Source organism: Manis pentadactyla, chromosome Y, assembly GCF_030020395.1.
Source record: "Manis pentadactyla isolate mManPen7 chromosome Y, mManPen7.hap1, whole genome shotgun sequence".
Classification (NCBI taxonomy): Eukaryota; Metazoa; Chordata; class Mammalia; order Pholidota; family Manidae; genus Manis; species Manis pentadactyla.
This window is the reverse complement of record NC_080039.1, coordinates 19,333,842-19,359,318: the sequence shown is the minus strand read 5'-3', so window position 1 is coordinate 19,359,318 and position 25,477 is coordinate 19,333,842.

The window sequence follows — 25,477 nt, the reverse complement described above, 5'->3', positions numbered from 1 at the left end:
AAGGATCTTGGTGATGGGTTTGTTTAGTAAAGATAATGTTTCTCATGAAACTGTGATAAATAAATAGGCAAATAAATGTTTCATAGATGATAGATGAATTACTAACATGATAGATGAATACATATGTAGATGGATGGATAGGTGGAAGATTGATAGGTACCTTGAAAGATAGATGATAGATAGACAGACAGACAGACAGACAGACAGACAGACAGACAGACAGATAGATAGATAGATAGATAGAAATGAAAGATTAGGCAGATATATGGAAGTCAGATGATAGATTAGAATAGATATATAGACAAGTGGTTAGATAATATATTAGATATATGGTAAGATGGTAGATAGATGATATAGATAGATACATGATGGGTTATAGAATATAGAAAGATACATATACAGATAGATTGGTTGATACATGACATGATAGATAGAAACAAAGATGACAGATAGATTGATAGATTGATTTATTGATGGAATGTAGCAGCCCAGTTGAAAAAAGACGTGCACCTCTTTGTTATCACAGCACTATTCACAATAGCCGACTGTGTCCATCAGTAGGTGAACGGATTAAGAAGATGTGTTACATATACACAATCAATTATCATTCAGCCATAAGAATAAAACAAATCTTACCATTTCCAAAAACATGGATGGAAGGAGGGGGTATCATGCTCAATGAAATGAGACAAGAAAAGGACATATATCAAATGATTTGACCCATCTGTGGACATGGAGAACCAAGAAAAAAAATGATGGAGCAAAATAGCTGCAGACACACAGAACCCAAGAATGAACTAACAGTAACCAAAGTTAAAGCGACTAGGGAGGATATATGAGAATGGAGGGTTAACAGTGGGGGAAGAAAGAATGCATTATGTTTGGCACTTGTAATGTTTTGGGAAGGTAGAACCAAGCAGAGAAGACAGTGATTCTACAGTATCTTGCTTTGTTGATGGAAGTGGATGCAGTGGGGCATTGGGCGGATCATCCTGATCAGTGAAGTCTAGTAAATATAGTGTAACACATGAAATTATAGATTAGCAATAAATAAATACATAAATAAATAAATAATCCACTAATACAAATACAGAAGCCTAGTTAAAACAGACAAATGCATCCCTATGTTTATCACAGCACTATTCAAAGTTGCCAAGCTAATTTGTCAGCAGTAGATTAAGGGCTCAAGAAGATGTGTCATACACACAAGGAATATTATTCAGACATAAGAAGAAAAGAAATCCTATCATTTGCAACAAAATGAATGGAGCTAGAGGGTATTATGCTCAGTGAAATAAGTGAGGTAGAGAAAAACAACTATCAAATGATTTGACTCATCGGTGGAGAAGGAGAACCAAGAAAAACTGAGGAAACAAAACACCAGTAGGTTCACAGATCCCCAGATTGGGGTAACAGTTACCAAAGGGCAAGAGACTGGGGTGGATAGGTGTGAATGCAAGAAGAAGGGCAGAGGTAAGTTTAGCACACTTTACGATTACCATTATTGTGGGTGCAGGGCATGGGGAGGGCTGTACAAAACAGAAAAGCCAAGTAGTGATTCTACATTTTCTGACTATCCTCAAAGAGAGTGAATGCAATGGAGTGTATGGAAGGATCTTGGTGATGGGTTAGTTTAGTAAAGATAATATTTCTCATGAGATTGTGATAAATAAATAGGCAAATAAATGTTTCGTAGATGATAGATGAATTACTAACATGATAGATGAATACATATGTAGATGGATGGATAGGTGGAAGATTGATAGGTACCTTGAAAGATAGATGATAGATAGACGGACATATAGATAGATAGATGATAGATAGATAGATAGATAGATAGATAGATAGATAGATAGATAGATAGATAGATAGATAGAAATGAAAGATTAGGCAGATATATGGAAGTCAGATAATAGATTAGAATAGATATATAGACAAGTGGATAGATAATATATTAGATATATGGTAAGATGGTAGATAGATGATATAGATAGATACATGATGGGTTATAGAATATAGAAAGATACATATACAGATAGATTGGTTGATACATGACATGAAAGATAGAAACAAATATGACAGATAGATTGATAGATTGATTTATTGATGGAATGTAGCAGCCCAGTTGAACAAAGACGTGCACCTCTTTGTTATCACAGCACTATTCACAATAGCCGACTGTGTCCATCAGTAGGTGAACGGATTAAGAAGATGTGGTACATATACACAATCAATTATCATTCAGCCATAAGAATAAAACAAATCCTACCATTTCCAAAAACATGAATGGAAGGAGGGGGTATCATGCTCAATGAAATGAGACAAGAAAAGGACATATATCAAATGATTTGACCCATCTGTGGACATGGAGAACCAAGAAAGAAAATGATGGAGCAAAATAGCTGCAGACACACAGAACCCAATAATGAACTAACAGTAACCCAATGGAAAGCGATTAGGGAGGATATATGAGAATGGAGGTATAACAGTGGGGGAAGAAAGAATGCAATATGATTTTACACTTGTAATGTTTTGGGAAGGTAGAACCAAGCAGAGAAGACAGTGATTCTACAGTACCTTGCTCTGTTGATGGAAGTGGATGCAGTGGGGCATTGGGAGGTTCATCGTGATCAGTGAAGTCTAGTAAATGTATTGTAACACATATAATTATAGATTAGCAATAAATAAATAAATAAATAAATAAATAAATAATCCAGTAATACAAATACAGAAGCCTATTTAAAACAGACAAATGCATCCCTATGTTTATCACAGCACTATTCAAAGATGCCAAGCTAATTTGTCATAAGTAGATTAATGGCTCAAGACATGTGGTCATATACACAAGGAATATTATTCAGACATAAGAGGAAAAAAAATCCTATCATTTGCAACAACATGAATGGAGCTAGAGGGTATTATGCTCAGTGATATAAGTGAGGTAGAGAAAAACATCTATCAAATGATTTGACCCATCTGTGGAGATGGAGAACAAAGAAAAAACTGAGGGAACAAAACACCAGTAGGTTCACAGATCCCAAGATTGGGGTAACAGTTACCAAAGGGCAAGAGACTGGGGTGGATATGTGTGAATGCAAGAAGAAGGGCAGAGGTAAGGATAGCACACTTTACGATTAGCATTATTGTGGGTGCTGGGCATGGGGAGGGCTGTACAAAACAGAGAATCCAAGTCGTGATTCTACATTGTCTGACTATCCTCAAAGAGAGTGACTGCAATGGAGTGTATGGAAGGATCTTGGTGATGGGTTTGTTTAGTAAAGATAAGGTTTCTCATGAAATTGTGATAAATAAATAGGCGAATAAAAGTTTCATAGATGATAGATGAATTACTAACATGATAGATGAATACATATGTAGACGGATGGATAGGTGGAAGATTGATAGGTACCTTGAAAGATAGATGATAGATAGACAGACAGACAGACAGACATACAAATAGATAGATAGATAGATAGATAGATAGATAGATAGATAGATAGATAGATAGATAGATAGATAGATAGATAGATAGAAATGAAAGATTAGGCAGATATATGGAAGTCAGATGATAGATTAGAATGGATATATAGATAAGTGGTTAGATAATATATTAGATATATGGTAAGATGGTAGATAGATGATATAGATAGATACATGATGGGTTATAGAATATAGAAAGATACATATACAGATAGATTGGTTGATACATGACATGATAGATAGAAACAAAGATGACAGATAGATTGATAGATTGATTTATTGATGGAATGTAGCATCCCAGTTGAAAAAAGACATGTGCACCTTTTGTTATCACACCACTATTCACAATAGCCGTCTGTGTCCATCAGTATGTGAACGGATTAAGAAGATGTTGTACATATACACAATCAATTATCATTCAGCCATAAGAATAAAACAAATCCTACCATTTCCAACAACATGGATGGAAGGATTGGGTGTTATGCTCAATGAAATGAGACAGGAAAAGGACAAGTATCAAATGATATGACCCATCTGTGGACATGGAGAACCAAGAAAAAAAATGATGGAGCAAAATAGCTGCAGACACACAGAACCCAAGAATGAACTAACAGTAACCAAAGGGAAAGCGACTAGGGAGGATATATGAGAATGGAGGTATAACAGTGGGGGAAGAAAGAATGCATTATGATTGGCACTTGTAATGTTTTGGGAAGGTAGTACCAAGCAGAGAAGACAGAGATCCTTAAGTACCTTGCTCTGTTGATGGAAGTGGATGCAGTGGGGCATTGGGCGGATAATCGTGATCAGTGAAGTCTAGTAAATGTAGTGTAACACATGTAATTATAGATTAGCAATAAATAAATAAATAAATAAATAATCCAGTAATACAAATACAGAAGCCTTGTTAAAACAGACAAATGCATCCCTATGTTTATCACAGCACTATTCAAAGTAGCCAAGCTAATTTGTCAGCAGTAGATTAAGGGCTCAAGAAGATGTGTCATACACACAAGGAATATTATTCAGACATAAGAAGAAAAGAAATCCTATCATTTGCAACAAAATGAATGGAGCTAGAGGGTATTATGCTCAGTGAAATAAGTGAGGTAGAGAAAAACAACTATCAAATGATTTGACTCATCGGTGGAGAAGGAGAACCAAGAAAAACTGAGGAAACAAAACACCAGTAGGTTCACAGATCCCAAGATTGGGGTAACAGTTACCAAAGGGCAAGAGACTGGGGTGGATAGGTGTGAATGCAAGAAGAAGGGCAGAGGTAAGTTTAGCACACTTTACGATTAGCATTGTTGTGGGTGCAGGGCATGGGGAGGGCTGTACAAAACAGAAAAGCCAAGTAGTGATTCTACATTTTCTGACTATCCTCAAAGAGAGTGAATGCAATGGAGTGTATGGAAGGATCTTGGTGATGGGTTAGTTTAGTAAAGATAATATTTCTCATGAGATTGTGATAAATAAATAGGCAAATAAATGTTTCGTAGATGATAGATGAATTACTAACATGATAGATGAATACATATGTAGATCGATGGATAGGTGGAAGATTGATAGGTACCTTGAAAGATAGATGATAGATAGACGGACATATAGATAGATAGATGATAGATAGATAGATAGATAGATAGATAGATAGATAGATAGATAGATAGATAGATAGATAGAAATGAAAGATTAGGCAGATATATGGAATTCAGATGATAGATTAGAAATGATATATAGATAAGTGGATAGATAATATATTAGATATATTGTAAGATGGTAGATAGATGATATAGATAGATACATGATGGGTTATAGAATATAGAAAGATACATATACGGATAGATTGGTTGATACATGACATGATAGACAGAAACAAAGATGACAGATAGATTGATAGATTGAATTATTGATGGAATGTAGCAGCCCAGTTGAAAAAAGACGTGCACCTCTTTGTTATCACAGCACTATTCACAATAGCCGACTGTGTCCATCAGTAGGTGAACGGATTAAGAAGATGTGTTACATATACACAATCAATTATCATTCAGCCATAAGAATAAAACAAATCCTACCATTTCCAAAAACATGGATGGAAGGAGGGGGTATCATGCTCAATGAAATGAGACAAGAAAAGGACATATATCAAATGATTTGACCCATCTGTGGACATGGAGAACCAAGAAAAAAAATGATGGAGCAAAATAGCTGCAGACACACAGAACCCAAGAATGAACTAACAGTAACCAAAGTTAAAGCGACTAGGGAGGATATATGAGAATGGAGGGATAACAGTGGGGGAAGAAAGAATGCATTATGTTTGGCACTTGTAATGTTTTGGGAAGGTAGAACCAAGCAGAGAAGACAGTGATTCTACAGTATCTTGCTCTGTTGATGGAAGTGGATGCAGTGATGCATTGGGCGGATAGTCGTGATCAGTGAAGTCTAGAAAATGTAGTGTAACACATGTAATTATAGATTAGAAATAAATAAATAAATAAATAAATAAATAAATAAATAAATAATCCAGTAATACAAATACAGAAGCCTATTTAAAACAGACAAATGCATCCCTATATTTATCACAGCACTATTCAAAGTTGCCAAGCTAATTTGTCATAAGTAGATTAATGGCTCAAGACATGTGGTCATATACACAAGGAATATTATTCAGACATAAGAGGAAAAAAAATCCTATCATTTGCAACAACATGAATGGAGCTAGAGGGTATTATGCTCAGTGAAATAAGTGACGTAGAGAAAAACAACTATCAAATGATTTGACCCATCTGTGCAGATGGAGAACCAAGAAAAAACTGAGGGAACAAAACCCCAGTAGGGTCACAGATCCCAAGATTGGGGTAACAGTTTCCAAAGGGCAAGAGACTGGGGTGGATATGTGTGAATGCAAGAAGAAGGGCAGAGGTAAGGATAGCACACTTTACGATTAGCATTATTGTGGGTGCTGGGCATGGGGAGGGCTGTACAAAACAGAGAATCCAAGTAGTGATTCTACATTGTCTGACTATCCTCAAAAAGTGTGACTGCAATGGAGTGTATGGAAGGATCTTGGTGATGGGTTTGTTTAGTAAAGATAATGTTTCTCATGAAATTGTGATAAATAAATAGGCAAATAAATGTTTCATAGATGATAGATGAATTACTAACATGATAGATGAATACATATGTAGATGGATGGATAGGTGGAAGATTGATAGGTACCTTGAAAGATAGATGATAGATAGACAGACAGACAGACAGACAGATAGATAGATAGATAGATAGATAGATAGATAGATAGATAGATAGATAGATAGATTGATAGAAATGAAAGATTAGGCAGATATATGGTAGTCAGTTGATAGATTAGAATAGATATATAGATAAGTGGATAGATAATATATTAGATATATGGTAAGATGGTAGATAGATGATATAGATAGATACATGATGGGTTATAGAATATAGAAAGATACATATACAGATAGATTGGTTGATACATGACATGATAGATAGAAACAAAGATGACAGATAGATTGATAGATTGATTTATTGATGGAATGTAGCAGCCCAGTTGAAAAAAGACGTGCACCTCTTTGTTATCACAGCACTATTCACAATAGCCGACTGTGTCCATCAGTAGGTGAACGGATTAAGAAGATGTGTTACATATACACAATCAGTTATCATTCAGCCATAAGAATAAAACAAATCCTACCATTTCCAAAAACATGGATGGAAGGATCGGGTGTTATGCTCAATGAAATGAGACAGGAAAAGGACATATATCAAATGATTTGACCCATCTGTGGACATGGAGAACCAAGAAAAAAAATGATGGAGCAAAATAGCTGCAGACACACAGAACCCAAGAATGAACTAACAGTAACCAAAGTTAAAGCGACTAGGGAGGATATATGAGAATGGAGGTATAACAGTGGGGGAAGAAAGAATGCATTATGATTGGCACTTTTAATGTTTTGGGAAGGTAGAACCAAGCAGAGAAGACAGTGATTCTACAGTATCTTGCTCTGTTGATGGAAGTGGATGCAGTGCGGCATTGGGCGGATAATCGTGATCAGTGAAGTCTAGTAAATGTAGTGTAACACATGTAATTATAGATTAGCAATAAATAAATAAATAAATAAATAAATAAATAATCCAGTAATACAAATACAGAAGCCTATTTAAAACAGACAAATGCATCCCTATGTTTATCACAGCACTATTCAAAGTTGCCAAGCTAATTGGTCATAAGTAGATTAATGGCTCAAGACATGTGGTCATATACACAAGGAATATTATTCAGACATAAGAGGAAAAAAAATCCTATCATTTGCAACAACATGAATGGAGCTAGAGGGTATTATGCTCAGTGATATAAGTGAGGTAGAGAAAAACATCTATCAAATGATTTGACCCATCTGTGGAGATGGAGAACCAAGAAAAAACTGAGGGAACAAAACACCAGTAGGTTCACAGATCCCAAGATTGGGGTAACAGTTACCAAAGGGCAAGAGACTGGGGTGGATATGTGTGAATGCAAGAAGAAGGGCAGAGGTAAGGATAGCACACTTTACGATTAGCATTATTGTGGGTGCTGGGCATGGGGAGGGCTGTACAAAACAGAGAATCCAAGTCGTGATTCTACATTGTCTGACTATCCTCAAAGAGAGTGACTGCAATGGAGTGTATGGAAGGATCTTGGTGATGGGTTTGTTTAGTAAAGATAAGGTTTCTCATGAAATTGTGATAAATAAATAGGCGAATAAAAGTTTCATAGATGATAGATGAATTACTAACATGATAGATGAATACATATGTAGATGGATGGATAGGTGGAAGATTGATAGGTACCTTGAAAGATAGATGATAGATAGACAGACAGACAGACAGACATACAGATAGATAGATAGATAGATAGATAGATAGATAGATAGATAGATAGATAGATAGATAGATAGAAATGAAAGATTAGGCAGATATATGGAAGTCAGATGATAGATTAGAATGGATATATAGATAAGTGGATAGATAATATATTAGATATATGGTAAGATGGTAGATAGATGATATAGATAGATACATGATGGGTTATAGAATATAGAAAGATACATATACAGATAGATTGGTTGATACATGACATGATAGATAGAAACAAAGATGACAGATAGATTGATAGATTGATTTATTGATGGAATGTTGCAGCCCAGTTGAAAAAAGACATGTGCACCTTTTGTAATCACAGGACTATTCACAATAGCCGACTGTGTCCATCAGTATGTGAACGGATTAAGAAGATGTGGTACATATACACAATCAATTATCATTCAGCCATAAGAATAAAACAAATCCTACCATTTCCAACAACATGGATGGAAGGATTGGGTGTTATGCTCAATGAAATGAGACAGAAAAAGGACAAGTATCAAATGATATGACCCATCTGTGGACATGGAGAACCAAGAAAAAAAATGATGGAGCAAAATAGCTGCAGACACACAGAACCCAAGAATGAACTAACAGTAACCAAAGGGAAAGCGACTAGGGAGGATATATGAGAATGGAGGTATAACAGTGGGGGAAGAAAGAATGCATTATGATTGGCACTTGTAAAGTTTTGGGAAGGTAGAACCAAGCAGAGAAGACAGAGATCCTTAAGTACCTTGCTCTGTTGATGGAAGTGGATGCAGTGGGGCATTGGGCGGATAATCGTGATCAGTGAAGTCTAGTAAAAGTAGTGTAACACATGTAATTATAGATTAGCAATAAATAAATAAATAAATAAATAATCCAGTAATACAAATACAGAAGCCTAGTTAAAACAGACAAATGCATCCCTATGTTTATCAGAGCACTATTCAAAGTTGCCAAGCTAATTTGTCAGCAGTAGATTAAGGGTCAAGAAGATGTGTCATACACACAAGGAATATTATTCAGACATAAGAAGAAAAGAAATCCTATCATTTGCAACAAAATGAATGGAGCTAGCGGGTATTATGCTCAGTGAAATAAGTGAGGTAGAGAGAAACAACTATGAAATGATTTGACTCATCTGTGGAGAAGGAGAACCAAGAAAAAACTGAGGAAACAAAACACCAGTAGGTTCACAGATCCCCAGATTGGGGTAACAGTAACCAAAGGGCAAGAGACTGGGGTGGATAGGTGTGAATGCAAGAAGAAGGGCAGAGGTAAGGAGAGCACACTTTACGATTAGCATTATTGTGGGTGCAGGGCATGGGGAGTGCTGTATAAATCAGAGAAGCCAAGTAGTGATTCTACATGTTCTGACTATCCTCAAAGAGAGTGACTGCAATGGAGTGTATGGAAGGATCTTGGTGATGGGTTAGTTTAGTAAAGATAATATTTCTCATGAAATTGTGATAAATAAATAGGCAAATAAATGTTTCATAGATGATAGATGAATTACTAACATGATAGATGAATACATATGTAGATGGATGGATAGGTGGAAGATTGATAGGTACCTTGAAAGATAGATGATAGATAGACGGACATATAGATAGATAGATGATAGATAGATAGATAGATAGATAGATAGATAGATAGATAGATAGATAGATAGATAGATAGATAGATAGAAATGAAAGATTAGGCAGATATATGGAATTCAGATGATAGATTAGAAATGATATATAGATAAGTGGATAGATAATATATTAGATATATGGTAAGATGGTAGATAGATGATATAGATAGATACATGTTGGGTTATAGAATATAGAAAGATACATATACAGATAGATTGGTTGATACATGACATGATAGACAGAAACAAAGATGACAGATAGATTGATAGATTGAATTATTGATGGAATGTAGCAGCCCAGTTGAAAAAAGACGTGCACCTCTTTGTTATCACAGCACTATTCACAGTAGCCGACTGTGTCCATCAGTAGGTGAACGGATTAAGAAGATGTGTTACATATACACAATCAATTATCATTCAGCCATAAGAATAAATCAAATCCTACCATTTCCAAAAACATGGATGGAAGGAGGGGGTATCATGCTCAATGAAATGAGACAAGAAAAGGACATATATCAAATGATTTGACCCATCTGTGGACATGGAGAACCAAGAAAAAAAATGATGGAGCAAAATAGCTGCAGACACACAGAACCCTAGAATGAACTAACAGTAACCAAAGTTAAAGCGACTAGGGAGGATATATGAGAATGTAGGGATAACAGCGGGGGAAGAAAGAATGCATTATGTTTGGCACTTGTAATGTTTTGGGAAGGTAGAACCAAGCAGAGAAGACAGTGATTCTACAGTATCTTGCTCTGTTGATGGAAGTGGATGCAGTGGGGCATTGGGCGGATAGTCGTGATCAGTGAAGTCTAGAAAATGTAGTGTAACACATGTAATTATAGATTAGAAATAAATAAATAAATAAATAAATAAATAAATAATCCAGTAATACAAATACAGAAGCCTATTTAAAACAGACAAATGCATCCCTATATTTATCACAGCACTATTCAAAGTTGCCAAGCTAATTTGTCATAAGTAGATTAATGGCTCAAGACATGTGGTCATATACACAAGGAATATTATTCAGACATAAGAGGAAAAAAAATCCTATCATTTGCAACAACATGAATGGAGCTAGAGGGTATTATGCTCAGTGAAATAAGTGACGTAGAGAAAAACAACTATCAAATGATTTGACCCATCTGTGCAGATGGAGAACCAAGAAAAAACTGAGGGAACAAAACCCCAGTAGGGTCACAGATCCCAAGATTGGGGTAACAGTTACCAAAGGGCAAGAGACTGGGGTGGATATGTGTGAATGCAAGAAGAAGGGCAGAGGTAAGGATAGCACACTTTACGATTAGCGTTATTGTGGGTGCTGGGCATGGGGAGGGCTGTACAAAACAGAGAATCCAAGTAGTGATTCTACATTGTCTGACAATCCTCAAAAAGTGAGACTGCAATGGAGTGTATGGAAGGATCTTGGTGATGGGTTTGTTTAGTAAAGATAATGTTTCTCATGAAATTGTGATAAATAAATAGGCAAATAAATGTTTCATAGATGATAGATGAATTACTAACATGATAGATGAATACATATGTAGATGGATGGATAGGTGGAAGATTGATAGGTACCTTGAAAGATAGATGATAGATAGACAGACAGACAGACAGACAGATAGATAGATAGATAGATAGATAGATAGATAGATAGATAGATAGATTGATAGAAATGAAAGATTAGGCAGATATATGGTAGTCAGTTGATAGATTAGAATAGATATATAGATAAGTGGATAGATAATATATTAGATATATGGTAAGATGGTAGATAGATGATATAGATAGATACATGATGGGTTATAGAATATAGAAAGATACATATACAGATAGATTGGTTGATACATGACATGATAGATAGAAACAAAGTTGACAGATAGATTGATAGATTGATTTATTGATGGAATGTAGCAGCCCAGTTGAAAAAAGACGTGCACCTCTTTGTTATCACAGCACTATTCACAATAGCCGACTGTGTCCATCAGTAGGTGAACGGATTAAGAAGATGTGTTACATATACACAATCAGTTATCATTCAGCCATAAGAATAAAACAAATCCTACCATTTCCAAAAACATGGATGGAAGGAGGGGGTATCATGCTCAATGAAATGAGACAAGAAAAGGACATATATCAAATGATTTGACCCATCTGTGGACATGGAGAACCAAGAAAAAAAATGATGGAGCAAAATAGCTGCAGACACACAGAACCCAAGAATGAACTAACAGTAACCAAAGTTAAAGCGAATAGGGAGGATGTATGAGAATGGAGGGATAACAGTGGGGGAAGAAAGAATGCATTATGTTTGGCACTTGTAATGTTTTGGGAAGGTAGAACCAAGCAGAGAAGACAGTGATTCTACAGTATCTTGCTCTGTTGATGGAAGTGGATGCAGTGGGTCATTGGGCGGATAATCGTGATCAGTGACGTCTAGTAAATGTAGTGTAACACATGTAATTATAGATTAGCAATAAATAAATAAATATATAAATAAATAAATAATCCAGTAATACAAATACAGAAGCATATTTAAAACAGACAAATGCATCCCTATGTTTATCACAGCACTATTCAAAGTTGCCAAGCTAATTTGTCATAAGTAGATTAATGGCTCAAGACATGTGGTCATATACACAAGGAATATTATTCAGACATAAGAGGAAAAAAAATCCTATCATTTGCAACAACATGAATGGAGCTAGAGGGTATTATGCTCATTGATATAAGTGAGGTAGAGAAAAACAACTATCAAATGATTTGACCCATCTGTGGAGATGGAGAACCAAGAAAAAACTGAGGGAACAAAACACCAGTAGGTTCACAGATCCCACGATTGGGGTAACAGTTACCAAAGGGCAAGAGACTGGGGTGGATATGTGTGAATGCAAGAAGAAGGGCAGAGGTAAGGATAGCACACTTTACGATTAGCATTATTGTGGGTGCTGGGCATGGGGAGGGCTGTACAAAACAGAGAATCCAAGTCGTGATTCTACATTGTCTGACTATCCTCAAAGAGAGTGACTGCAATGGAGTGTATGGAAGGATCTTGGTGATGGGTTTGTTTAGTAAAGATAATGTTTCTCATGAAATTGTGATAAATAAATAGGCGAATAAATGTTTCATAGATGATAGATGAATTACTAACATGATAGATGAATACATATGTAGATGGATGGATAGGTGGAAGATTGATAGGTACCTTGAAAGATAGATGATAGATAGACAGACAGACAGACAGACAGACAGACAGACAGACAGACAGATAGATAGCTAGATAGATAGATAGATAGATAGATAGAAATGAAAGATTAGGCAGATATATGGTAGTCAGTTGATAGATTAGAATAGATATATAGATAAGTGGATAGATAATATACTAGATATATGGTAAGATGGTAGATAGATGATATAGATAGATACATGGTGGGTTATAGAATATAGAAAGATACATATACAGATAGATTGGTTGATACATGACATGATAGATAGAAACAAAGATGACAGATAGATTGATAGATTGATTTATTGATGGAATGTGGCAGCCCAGTTGAAAAAAGACATGTGCACCTCTTTGTTATCACAGCACTATTCACAATAGCCAACTGTGTCCATCAGTTGGTGAACGGATTAAGAAGATGTGGTACATATACACAATCAATTATCATTCAGCCATAAGAATAAAACAAATCCTACCATTTCCAACAACATGGATGGAAGGATTGGGTGTTATGCTCAATGAAATGAGACAGGAAAAGGACAAGTATCAAATGATATGACCCATCTGTGGACATGGAGAACCAAGAAATAAAATGATGGAGCAAAATAGCTGCAGACACACAGAACCCAAGAATGAACTAACAGTAACCAAAGGGAAAGCGACTAGGGAGGATATATGAGAATGGAGGTATAACAGTGGGGGAAGAAAGAATGCATTATGATTGGCACTTGTAATGTTTTGGGAAGGTAGAACCAAGCAGAGAAGACAGTGATCCTGAAGTACCTTGCTCTGTTGATGGAAGTGGATGCAGTGGGGCATTGGGCGGATAATCGTGATCAGTGAAGTCTAGTAAAAGTAGTGTAACACATGTAATTATAGATTAGCAATAAATAAATAAATAATCTAGTAATACAAGTACAGAAGCCTAGTTAAAACAGACAAATGCATCCCTATGTTTATCAGAGCACTATTCAAAGTTGCCAAGCTAATTTGACAGCAGTAGATTAAGGGTCAAGAAGATGTGTCAAACACACAAGGAATATTATTCAGACATAAGAAGAAAAGAAATCCTATCATTTGAAACAAAATGAATGGAGCTAGCGCGTATTATGCTCAGTGAAATAAGTGAGGTAGAGAAAAACAACTATGAAATGATTTGACTCATCTGTGGACAAGGAGAACCAAGAAAAAACTGAGGAAACAAAACACCAGTAGGTTCACAGATCCCCAGATTGGGGTAACAGTTACCTAAGGGCAAGAGAGTGGGGTGGATAGGTGTGAATGCAAGAAGAAGGGCAGAGGTAAGGATAGCACACTTTACGATTAGCATTATTGTGGGTACAGGGCATGGGGAGGGCTGAACAAAACAGAGAAGCCAAGTAGTGATTCTACATTTTCTGACTATCCTCAAAGAGAGTGACTGCAATGGAGTGTATGGAAGGATCTTGGTGATGGGTTAGTATAGTAAAGATAATATTTCTCATGAAATTGTGTTAAATAAATAGGCAAATAAATGTTTCATAGATGATAGATGAATTACTAACATGATAGATGAATACATATGTAGATGGATGGATAGGTGGAAGATTGATAGGTACCTTGAAAGATAGATGATAGATAGACGGACATATAGATAGATAGATGATAGATAAATAGATAGATAGATAGATAGATAGATAGATAGATAGATAGATAGATAGATAGATAGATAGATAGATAGATAGATAGAAATGAAAGATTAGGCAGATATATGGAAGTCAGATGATAGATTAGAATAGATATATAGACAAGTGGATAGATAATATATTAGATATATGGTAAAATGGTAGATAGATGATATAGATAGATACATGATGGGTTATAGAATATAGAAAGATACATATACAGATAGATTGGTTGATACATGACATGATAGATAGAAACAAAAATGACAGATAGATTGATAGATTGATTTATTGATGGAATGTAACAACCTAGTTGAAAAAAGACATGTGCACCTCTTTGTTATCACAGCACTATTCACAATAGCCGACTGTGTCCTTTAGTAGGTGAACGGATTAAGAAGATGTGGTACATATACACAATCAATTATCATTCAGCCATAAGAATAAATCAAATCCTACCATTTCCAACAACATGGATGGAAGGACGGGGTATTATGCTCAATGAAATGAGACAGGAAAAGGACAAGTATCAAATGATATGACCCATCATTGGTCATGGAGAACCAAGAAAAAAAATGATGGAGCAAAATAGCTGCAGACACACAGAACCCAAGAATGAACTAACAGTAACCAAAGGGAAAGCGACTAGGGAGGATATATGAGAATTTAGGGATAACAGTGGGGAAAGAAAGAATGCATTATGATTGGCACTTGTAATGTTATGGGAAGGTAGAACCAAGCAGAGAAGACAGTGATCGTGCAGTACCTTGCTCTGTTGATGGAAGTGGATGCAGTGCGGCATTGGGCGGATCATCGTGATCAGTGAAGTCTAGTAAATGTAGTGTAACACATGTAATTATAGATTAGCAATAAATAAATAAATAAATATATAATCCAGTAATACAAATACAGAAGCCTAGTTAAAACAGACAAAAGGATCCCTATGTTTACCACAGCACTATTCAAACTTGCCAAGCTAATTTGTCAGCAGTAGATTAAGGGCTCAAGAAGATGTGGTCATATACACAAGGAATATTATTCAGACATAAGAAGAAAAGAAATCCTATCATTTGCAACAAAATGAATCGAGCTAGAGGGTATTATGCTCAGTGAAATAAGTGAGGTAGAGAAAAACAACTATCAAATGATTTGACCCATCTGTGGAGAAGGAGAACCAAGAAAAAACTGAGGAAACAAAACACCAGTAGGTTCACAGATCCCAAGATTGGGGTAACAGTTACCAAAGGGCAAGAGACTGGGGTGGATAGGTGTGAATGCAAGAAGAAGGGCAGAGGTAAGGATAGCACACTTTACGATAAGCATTATTGTGTGTGCAGGGCATGGGGAGGGCTGTACAAAACAGAGAAGCCAAGTAGAGATTCTACATTATCTGACTATCCTCAAAGAGACTGACTGCAATGGAGTGTATGGAAGCATCTTGGTGATGGGTTAGTTTAGTAAAGTTAATATTTCTCATGAAATTGTGATAAATAAATAGGCAAATAAATGTTTCATAGATGATAGATGAATTACTAACATGATAGATGAATACATATGTAGATGGATGGATAGGTGGAAGATTGATAGGTACCTTGAAAGATAGATGATAGATAGACGGGCATATAGATAGATAGATTATAGATAGATATTTAGATAGATATTTAGATAGATAGATAGATAGATAGATAGATAGATAGATAGATAGATAGATAGATAGATAGAAATGAAAGATTACGCAGATATATGGAAGTCATATGATAGATTAGAATAGATATATAGATAAGTGGATAGATAATATATTAGATACATGGTAAGATGGTAGATAGATGATATAGATAGATACATGATGGGTTATAGAATATAGAAAGATACATATACAGATAGATTGGTTGATACATGACATGATAGATAGAAACAAAGATGACAGATAGATTGATAGATTGATTTATTGATGGAATGTAGCAGCCCAGTTGAAAAAAGACTTGCACATCTTTGTTATCACAGCACTATTCACAACAGCCGACTGTATCCATCAGTTGTTGAACGGATTAAGAAGAAGTGGTACATATACACAATCAATTATCATTCAGCCATAAGAAGAAAACAAATCCTACCATTTCCAACAACATGGATGGAAGGATTGGGTGTTATACTCAATGAAATGAGACAAGAAAAGGACAAGTATCAAATGATTTGACCCATCATTGGACATGGAGAACCAAGAAAAAAAATGATGGAGCAAAATAGCTGCAGACACACAGAACCCAAGAATTAACTAACAGTAACCAAAGTTAAAGCGACTAGGGAGGATATATGAGAATGGAGGGATAACAGTGGGGGAAGAAAGAATGCATTATGATTGGCACATGTAATGTTTTGGGAAGGTAGAACCAAGCAGAGAAGACAGTGATTCTACAGTAACTTGCTCTGTTGATGGAAGTGGATGCAGTGGGGCATTGGGCGGATCATCGTGATCAGAGAAGTCTAGTAAATGTAGTGTAACACAGGTAATTATAGATTAGCAGTAAATAAATTAATTAATTAATTAATAAATAATCCAGTAATACAAATACAGAAGCCTAGTTAAAACAGACAAATGAATCCCTATGTTTATCACAGCACTTTTCAAAGTTGCCAAGCTAATTTGTCATCAGTAGATTAACGGCTCAAGAAGATGTGGTCATATACACAAGGAATATTATACAGACATAAGAAGAAAAAAAATCCTATCATTTGCAACAACATGAATGGAGCTAGAGGGTATTATGCTCAGTGAAATAAGTGAGGTAGAGAAAAACAACTATCAAATGATTTGACCCATCTGTGGAGATGGAGAACCAAGAAAAAACTGAGGAACAAAACACCAGTAGGTTCACAGATCCCACGATTGGTGTAACAGTTACCAAAGGGCAAGAGACTGGGGTGGATAGGTGTGAATTCAAGAAGAAGGGCAGAGATAAGGATAGCACACTTTACGATTAGCATTATTGTGGGTGCTGGGCATGGGGAGGGCTGTACAAAACAGAGAATCCAAGTATTGATTCTACATTTTCTGACTATCCTAAAAGAGAGTGACTGCAATGGAATGTATGGAAGGATCTTGGTGATGGTTTAGTTTAGTAAAGATAATGTTTCTCATGAAATTGTGATAAACAAATATGCAAATAAATGTTTCATAGATGATAGATGAATTACTAACATGATAGATGAATACATATGTAGATGGATGGACAGGTGGAAGATTGATAGGTACCTTGAAAGATAGATGATAGATAGACAGACAGATAGATAGATAGATAGATAGATAGATAGATAAATAGATAGAAATGAAAGATTAGGCAGATATATGGAAGTCAGATGATAGATTAGAATAGATATATAGATAAGTGGATAGATAATATATTAGATATATGGTAAGATGGTAGATAGATGATATAGATAGATACATGATGGGTTATAGAATATAGAAAGATACGTATACAGATAGATTGGTTGATACATGACATGATAATAGAAACAAAGATGAGAGATAGATTGATAGATTGATTTATTGATGGAATGTAGCAGCCCAGTTGAAAAAAGAAATGTGCACCTCTTTGTTATCACAGCACTATTCACAATAGCCGACTGTGTCCTTTAGTAGGTGAACGGATTAAGAAGATGTGGTACATATACACAATCAATTATCATTCAGCCATAAGAATAAATCAAATCCTACCATTTCCAACAACATGGATGGAATGACGGGGTATTATGCTCAATGAAATGAGACAGGAAAAGGACAAGTATCAAAAGATATGACACATCTGTGGACATGGAGAACCAAGAAAAAAAATGATGGAGCAAAATAGCTGCAGACACACAGAACCCAAGAATGAACTAACAGTAACCAAAGGGAAAGCGACTAGGGAGGATATATGAGAATGGAGGGATAACAGTGGGGGAAGAAAGAATGCATTATGATTGGCACTTGTAAAGTTTTGGGAAGGTAGAACCAAGCAGAGAAGACAGTGATTCTACAGTACTTTGCACTGTTGATGGAAGTGGATGCAGTGGGGCATTGGGCGGACCTTCGTGATCAGTGAAGTCTAGTAAATGTAGTGTAACACATGTAATTATAGATTAGCAATAAATAAATAAATTAATTAATTAATTAATAATCCAGTAATACAAATACAGATGCCTAGTTAAAACAGACAAAAGAATCACTATGTTATCACAGCACTATTCAAAGTTGCCAAGCTAATTTGTCATCAGTAGATTAACGGCTCAAGAAGATGTGGTCATATACACAAGGAATATTATTCAGACATAAGAAGAAAAAAAATCTTATCATTTGCAACAACATGAATGGAGCTAGAGGGTATTATGCTCAGTGAAATAATTGAGGTAGAGAAAAACAACTATCAAATGATTTGACCCATCTGTGGAGATGGAGAACCAAGAAAAAACTGAGGGAACAAAACACCAGTAGGTTCACAGATCCCAAGATTGGGGTAACAGTTACCAAAGGGAAAGAGACTGGGGTGGATAGGTGTGAATTCAAGAAGAAGGGCAGAGATAAGGATAGCACACTTTACGATTAGCATTATTGTGGGTGCTGGGCATGGGGAGGGCTGTACAAAACAGAGAATCCAAGTAGTGATTCTACATTTTCTGACTATCCTAAAAGAGAGTGACTGCAATGGAATGTATGGAAGGATCTTGGTGATGGGTTAGTTTAGTAAAGGTAATGTTTCTCATGAAATTGTGATAAATAAATTTGCAAATAAATGTTTCATAGATGATAGATGAATTACTAACATGATAGATGAATACATATGTAGATGGATGGACAGGTGGAAGATTGATAGGTACCTTGAAAGATAGATGATAGATAGACAGACAGACAGACAGACAGACAGACAGACAGACAGACAGACAGATAGATAGATAGATAGATAGATAGATAGATAGATAGATAGATAGATAGATAGATAGAAATGAAAGATTAGGCAGATATATGGAAGTCAGATGATAGATTAGAATAGATATATAGATAAGTGGATAGATAATATATTAGATATATGGTAAGATGGTAGATAGATGATATAGATAGATACATGATGGGTTATAGAATATAGAAAGATACATATACAGATAGATTGGTTGATACATGACATGATAGATAGAAACAAAGTTGACAGATAGATTGATAGATTGATTTATTGAGGAATGTAGCAGCCCAGTTGAAAAAAACATGTGAACCTCTTTGTTATCACAGCACTATTCACAATAGCCAACTGTGTCCATCAGTAGGTGAACGGATTAAGAAGATGTGGTACATATACACAATAAATTATCATTCAGCCATAAGAATAAAACAAATCATACCATTTCCAAAAACATGGATGGAAGGAGGGGGTATCATGCTCAATGAAATGAGACAAGGAAAGGACAAGTATCAAATGATTTGACCCATCATTGGACATGGAGAAACAAGAAAAAAAATGATGGAGCAAAATAGCTGCAGACACACAGAACCCAAGAATGAACTAACAGTAACCAAAGGGAAAGCGACTAGGGAGGATATATGAGAATGGAGGGATAACAGTGGGGGAAGAAAGAATGCATTATGATTGGCACTTGAAATGTTTTGGGAAGGTAGAACCAAGCAGAGAAGACAGTGATTCTACAGTACATTGCTCTGTTGATGGAAGTGGATGCAGTGGGGCATTGGGCGGATCATCGTGATCAGTGAAGTCTAGTAAATGTAGTGTAACATATGTTTTTATAGATTAGCAATAAATAAATAAAGAAAGAAAGAAAGAAAGAAAGAAATAAAGAACCCAGTAATACAAATACAGAAGCCTAGTTAAAACAGACAAATGCATCCCTATGTTTATCACAGCACTATTCAAAGTTGCCAAGCTAATTTGTCAGCAGTAGATTAAGGGCTCAAGAAGATGTGGTCATATACACAAGGAATATTATTCAAACATAAGAAGAAAAGAAATCCTATCATTTGCAACAAAATGAATGAAGCTAGAGGGTATTATGCTCAGTGAAATAAGTGAGTTAGTGAAAAACAACTATCAAATGATTTGACTCATCTGTGGAGAAGGAGAACCAAGAAAAAACTGAGGAAACAAAACACCAGTAGGTTCACAGATCCCAAGATTGGGGTAACAGTTACCAAAGGGCAATAGACTGGGGTGGATAGGTGTGAATGCAAGAAGAAGGGCAGAGGTAAGGATAGCACACTTTACGATTAGCATTGTTGTGGGTGCAGGGCATGGGGAGGGCTGTACAAAACAGAGAATCCAAGTAGTGTTTCTACATTATCTGACTATCCTCAAAGAGAGTGACTGCAATGGAGTGTATACAAGGATCTTGGTGATGGGTTAGTTTAGTAAAGATAATATTTCTCATGAAATTGTGATAAATAAATAGGCAAATAAATGTTTCATAAATGATAGATGAATTACTAACATGATAGATGAATACATATGTAGGTAGATGGATAGGTGGAAGATTGATAGGTACCTTGAAAGATAGATGATAGATAGACAGACAGATAGATAGATAGATGATAGATAGATAGATAGATAGATAGATAGATAGATAGATAGATAGAGAGAAATGAAATATTAGGCAGATATATGGAAGTCAGATGATAGATTAGAAAAGATATATAGATAAGTTGATAGATAATATATTAGATATATGGTAAGATCGTAGATAGATGATATAGATAGATACATGATGGGTTATAGAATATAGAAAGATATATATACAGATAGATTGGTTGATACATGACATGATAGATAGAAACAAAGATGACAGATAGATTGATAGATTGATTTATTGATGTAATGTAGCAGCCCAGTTGAAAAAAGAAATGTGCACCTCTTTGTTATCACAGCACTATTCACAATAGCCTACTGTGTCCATCAGTAGGTGAACGGATTAAGAAGATGTGGTACATATACACAATCAATTATCATTCAGCCATAAGAATAAAACAAATCCTACCATTTCCAAAAACATGAATGGAATGAGGGGGTATCATGCTCAATGAAATGAGATAAGAAAAGGACAAGTATCAAATGATTTGACCCATCATTGGTCATGGAGAACCAAGAAAAAAAATGATGGAGCAAAATAGCTGCAGACACACAGAACCCAAGAATGAACTAACAGTAACCAAAGGGAAAGCGACTAGGGAGGATATATGAGAATGGAGGGATAACAGTGGGGGAAGAAAGAATGCATTATGATTGGCACATGTAATGTTTTGGGAAGGTAGAACCAAGCAGAGAAGACAGTGATTCTACAGTACCTTGCTCTGTTGATGGAAGTGGATGCAGTGGGGCATTGGGCGGATCATCGTGATCAGTGAAGTCTAGTAAATGTAGTGTAACACATGTAATTATAGATTAGCAATAAATAAATAAATTTATTAATTAATAAATAATCCAGTAATACAAATACAGAAGCCTAGTTAAAACAGACAAATGCATCCCTACGTTTATCACAGCACTATTCAAAGTTGCCAAGCTAATTTGTCATCAGTAGATTAACGGCTCAAGAAGATGTGGTCATATACACAAGGAATATTATTCAGACATAAGAAGAAAAAACATCCTATCATTTGCAACAACATGAATGGAGCTAGAGGGTATTATGCTCAGTGAAATAATTGAGGTAGAGAAAAACAACTATCAAATGATTTGACCTATCTGTGGAGATGGAGAACCAAGAAAAAACTGAGGGAACAAAACACCAGTAGGTTCACAGATCCCAAGATTGGGGTAACAGTTACCAAAGGGCAAGAGACTGGGGTGGATAGGTGTGAATTCAAGAAGAAGGGCAGAGATAAGGATAGCACACTTTACGATTAGCATTATTGTGGGTGCTGGGCATGGGGAGGGCTGTACAAAACAGAGAATCCAAGTAGTGATTCTACATTTTCTGACTATCCTAAAAGAGAGTGACTGCAATGGAATGTATGGAAGGATCTTGGTGATGGGTTAGTTTAGTAAAGATAATGTTTCTCATGATATTGTGATAAATAAATAGGCAAATAAATGTTTCTTAGATGATAGATGAATTACTAACATGATAGATGAATACATATGTAGATGGATGGACAGGTGGAAGATTGATAGGTACCTTGAAAGATAGATGATAGATAGACAGACAGATAGATAGATAGATAGATAGATAGGTAGATAGATAGATAGATAGATAGATAGATAGATAGATAGATAGATAGATAGATAGAAATGAAAGATTAGGCAGATATATGGAATTCAGATGATAGATTAGAATAGATATATAGATAAGTGGATAGATAATATATTAGATATATGGTAAGATGGTAGATAGATGATATAGATAGATACATGATGGGTTATAGAATATAGAAAGATACATATACAGATAGATTGGTTGATACATGACATGATACATAGAAACAAAGATGACAGATAGATTGATAGATTGATTTATTGATGGAATGTAGCAGCCCAGTTGAAAAAAGACATGTGCACCTTTTGTTATCACAGAACTATTCACAATAGCCGACTGTGTCCATCAGTAGGTGAACGGATTAAGAAGATGTGGTACATATACACAATAAATTATCATTCAGCCATAAGAATAAAACAAATCATACCATTTCCAAAAACATGGATGGAAGGGGTGGGTATCATGCTCAATGAAATGAGACAAGGAAAGGACAAGTATCAAATGATTTGACCCATCATTGGACATGGAGAAACAAGAAAAAAAATGATGGAGCAAAATAGCTGCAGACACACAGAACCCAAGAATGAACTAACAGTAACCAAAGGGAAAGCGACTAGGGAGGATATATGAGAGTGGAGGGATAACAGTGGGGAAAGAAAGAATGCATTATGATTGGCTCTTGTAATGTTTTGGGAAGGTAGAAACAAGCAGAGAAGACAGTGATTCTACAGTACCTTGCTCTGTTGATGGAAGTGGATGCAGTGGGGCATTGGGCGGATCATCGTGATCAGTGAAGTCTAGTAAATGTAGTTTAACACATGTAATTATAGATTAGCAATAAATAAATAAATAAATAAATAAATAATCCAGTAATACAAATACAGAAGCCTATTTAAAACAGACAAATGCATCCCTATGTTTATCACAGCACTATTCATAGTTGCCAAGCTAATTTGTCATCAGTAGATTAATGGCTCAAGACATGTGGTCATATACACAAGGAATATTATTCAGACATAAGAAGGAAAAAAAATCCTATCATTTGCAACAACATGAATGGAACTAGAGGGTAATATGCTCAGTGAAATAAGTGAGGTAGAGAAAAACAACTATCAAAAGATTTGACCCATCTGTGGAGATGGAGAACCAAGAAAAAACTGAGGGAACAAAACAACAGTAGGTTCACAGATCCCAAGATTGGGGTAACAGTTACCAAAGGGCAAGAGACAGGGGTGGATATGTGTGAATGCAAGAAGAAGGGCAGAGTTAAGGATAGCACACTTTTTTATATTAGCATTATTGTGGATGCTGGGCATGGGGAGGGCTGTACAAAACAGAGAATCCAAGTAGTGATTCTACATTGTCTGACTGTCCTCAAAGAGAGTGACTGCAATGGAGTGTATGGAAGGATCTTGTTGATGGGTTTGTTTAGTAAAGATAAGGATTCTCATGAAATTGTGATAAATAAATAGGCAAATAAATGTTTCATAGATGATAGATGAATTACTAACATGATAGATGAATACATATGTAGATGGATGGATAGGTGGAAGATTGATAGGTACCTTGAAAGATAGATGATAGATAGACAGACAGATAGATAGATAGATAGATAGATAGATATATAGATAGATAGATAGATAGATAGATAGATAGATAGATAGATAGTTAGATAGATAGATAGAAATGAAAGATTAGGCAGATATATGGAAGTCAGATGATAGATTAGAATAGATATATAGATAAGTGGATAGATAATATATTAGATATATTGTAAGATGGTAGATAGATGATATAGATAGATACATGATGGGTTATAGAATATAGAAAGATACATATACAGATAGATTGGTTGATACATGACATGATAGATAGAAACAAAGATGACAGATAGATTGATAGATTGATTTATTGATGGAATGTAGCAGCCCAGTTGAAAAAAGACATGTGCACCTTTTGTTATCACAGCACTATTCACAATAGCCGACTGTGTCCATCAGTAGGTGAACGGATTAAGAAGATGTGGTATATATACACAATCAATTATCATTCAGCCATAAGAATAAAACAAATCCTACCATTCCAACAACATGGATGGAAGGATTGGGTGTTATGCTCAAAGAAATGAGACAGGAAAAGGACAAGTATCAAATGATATGACCCATCTGTGGACATGGAGAACCAAGAAAAAAAATGATGGAGCAAAATAGCTGCAGACACACAGAACCAAAGAATGAACTAACAGTAACCAAAGGGAAAGCGACTAGGGAGGATATATGAGAATGGAGGGATAACAGTGGGGGAAGAAAGAATGTATTATGA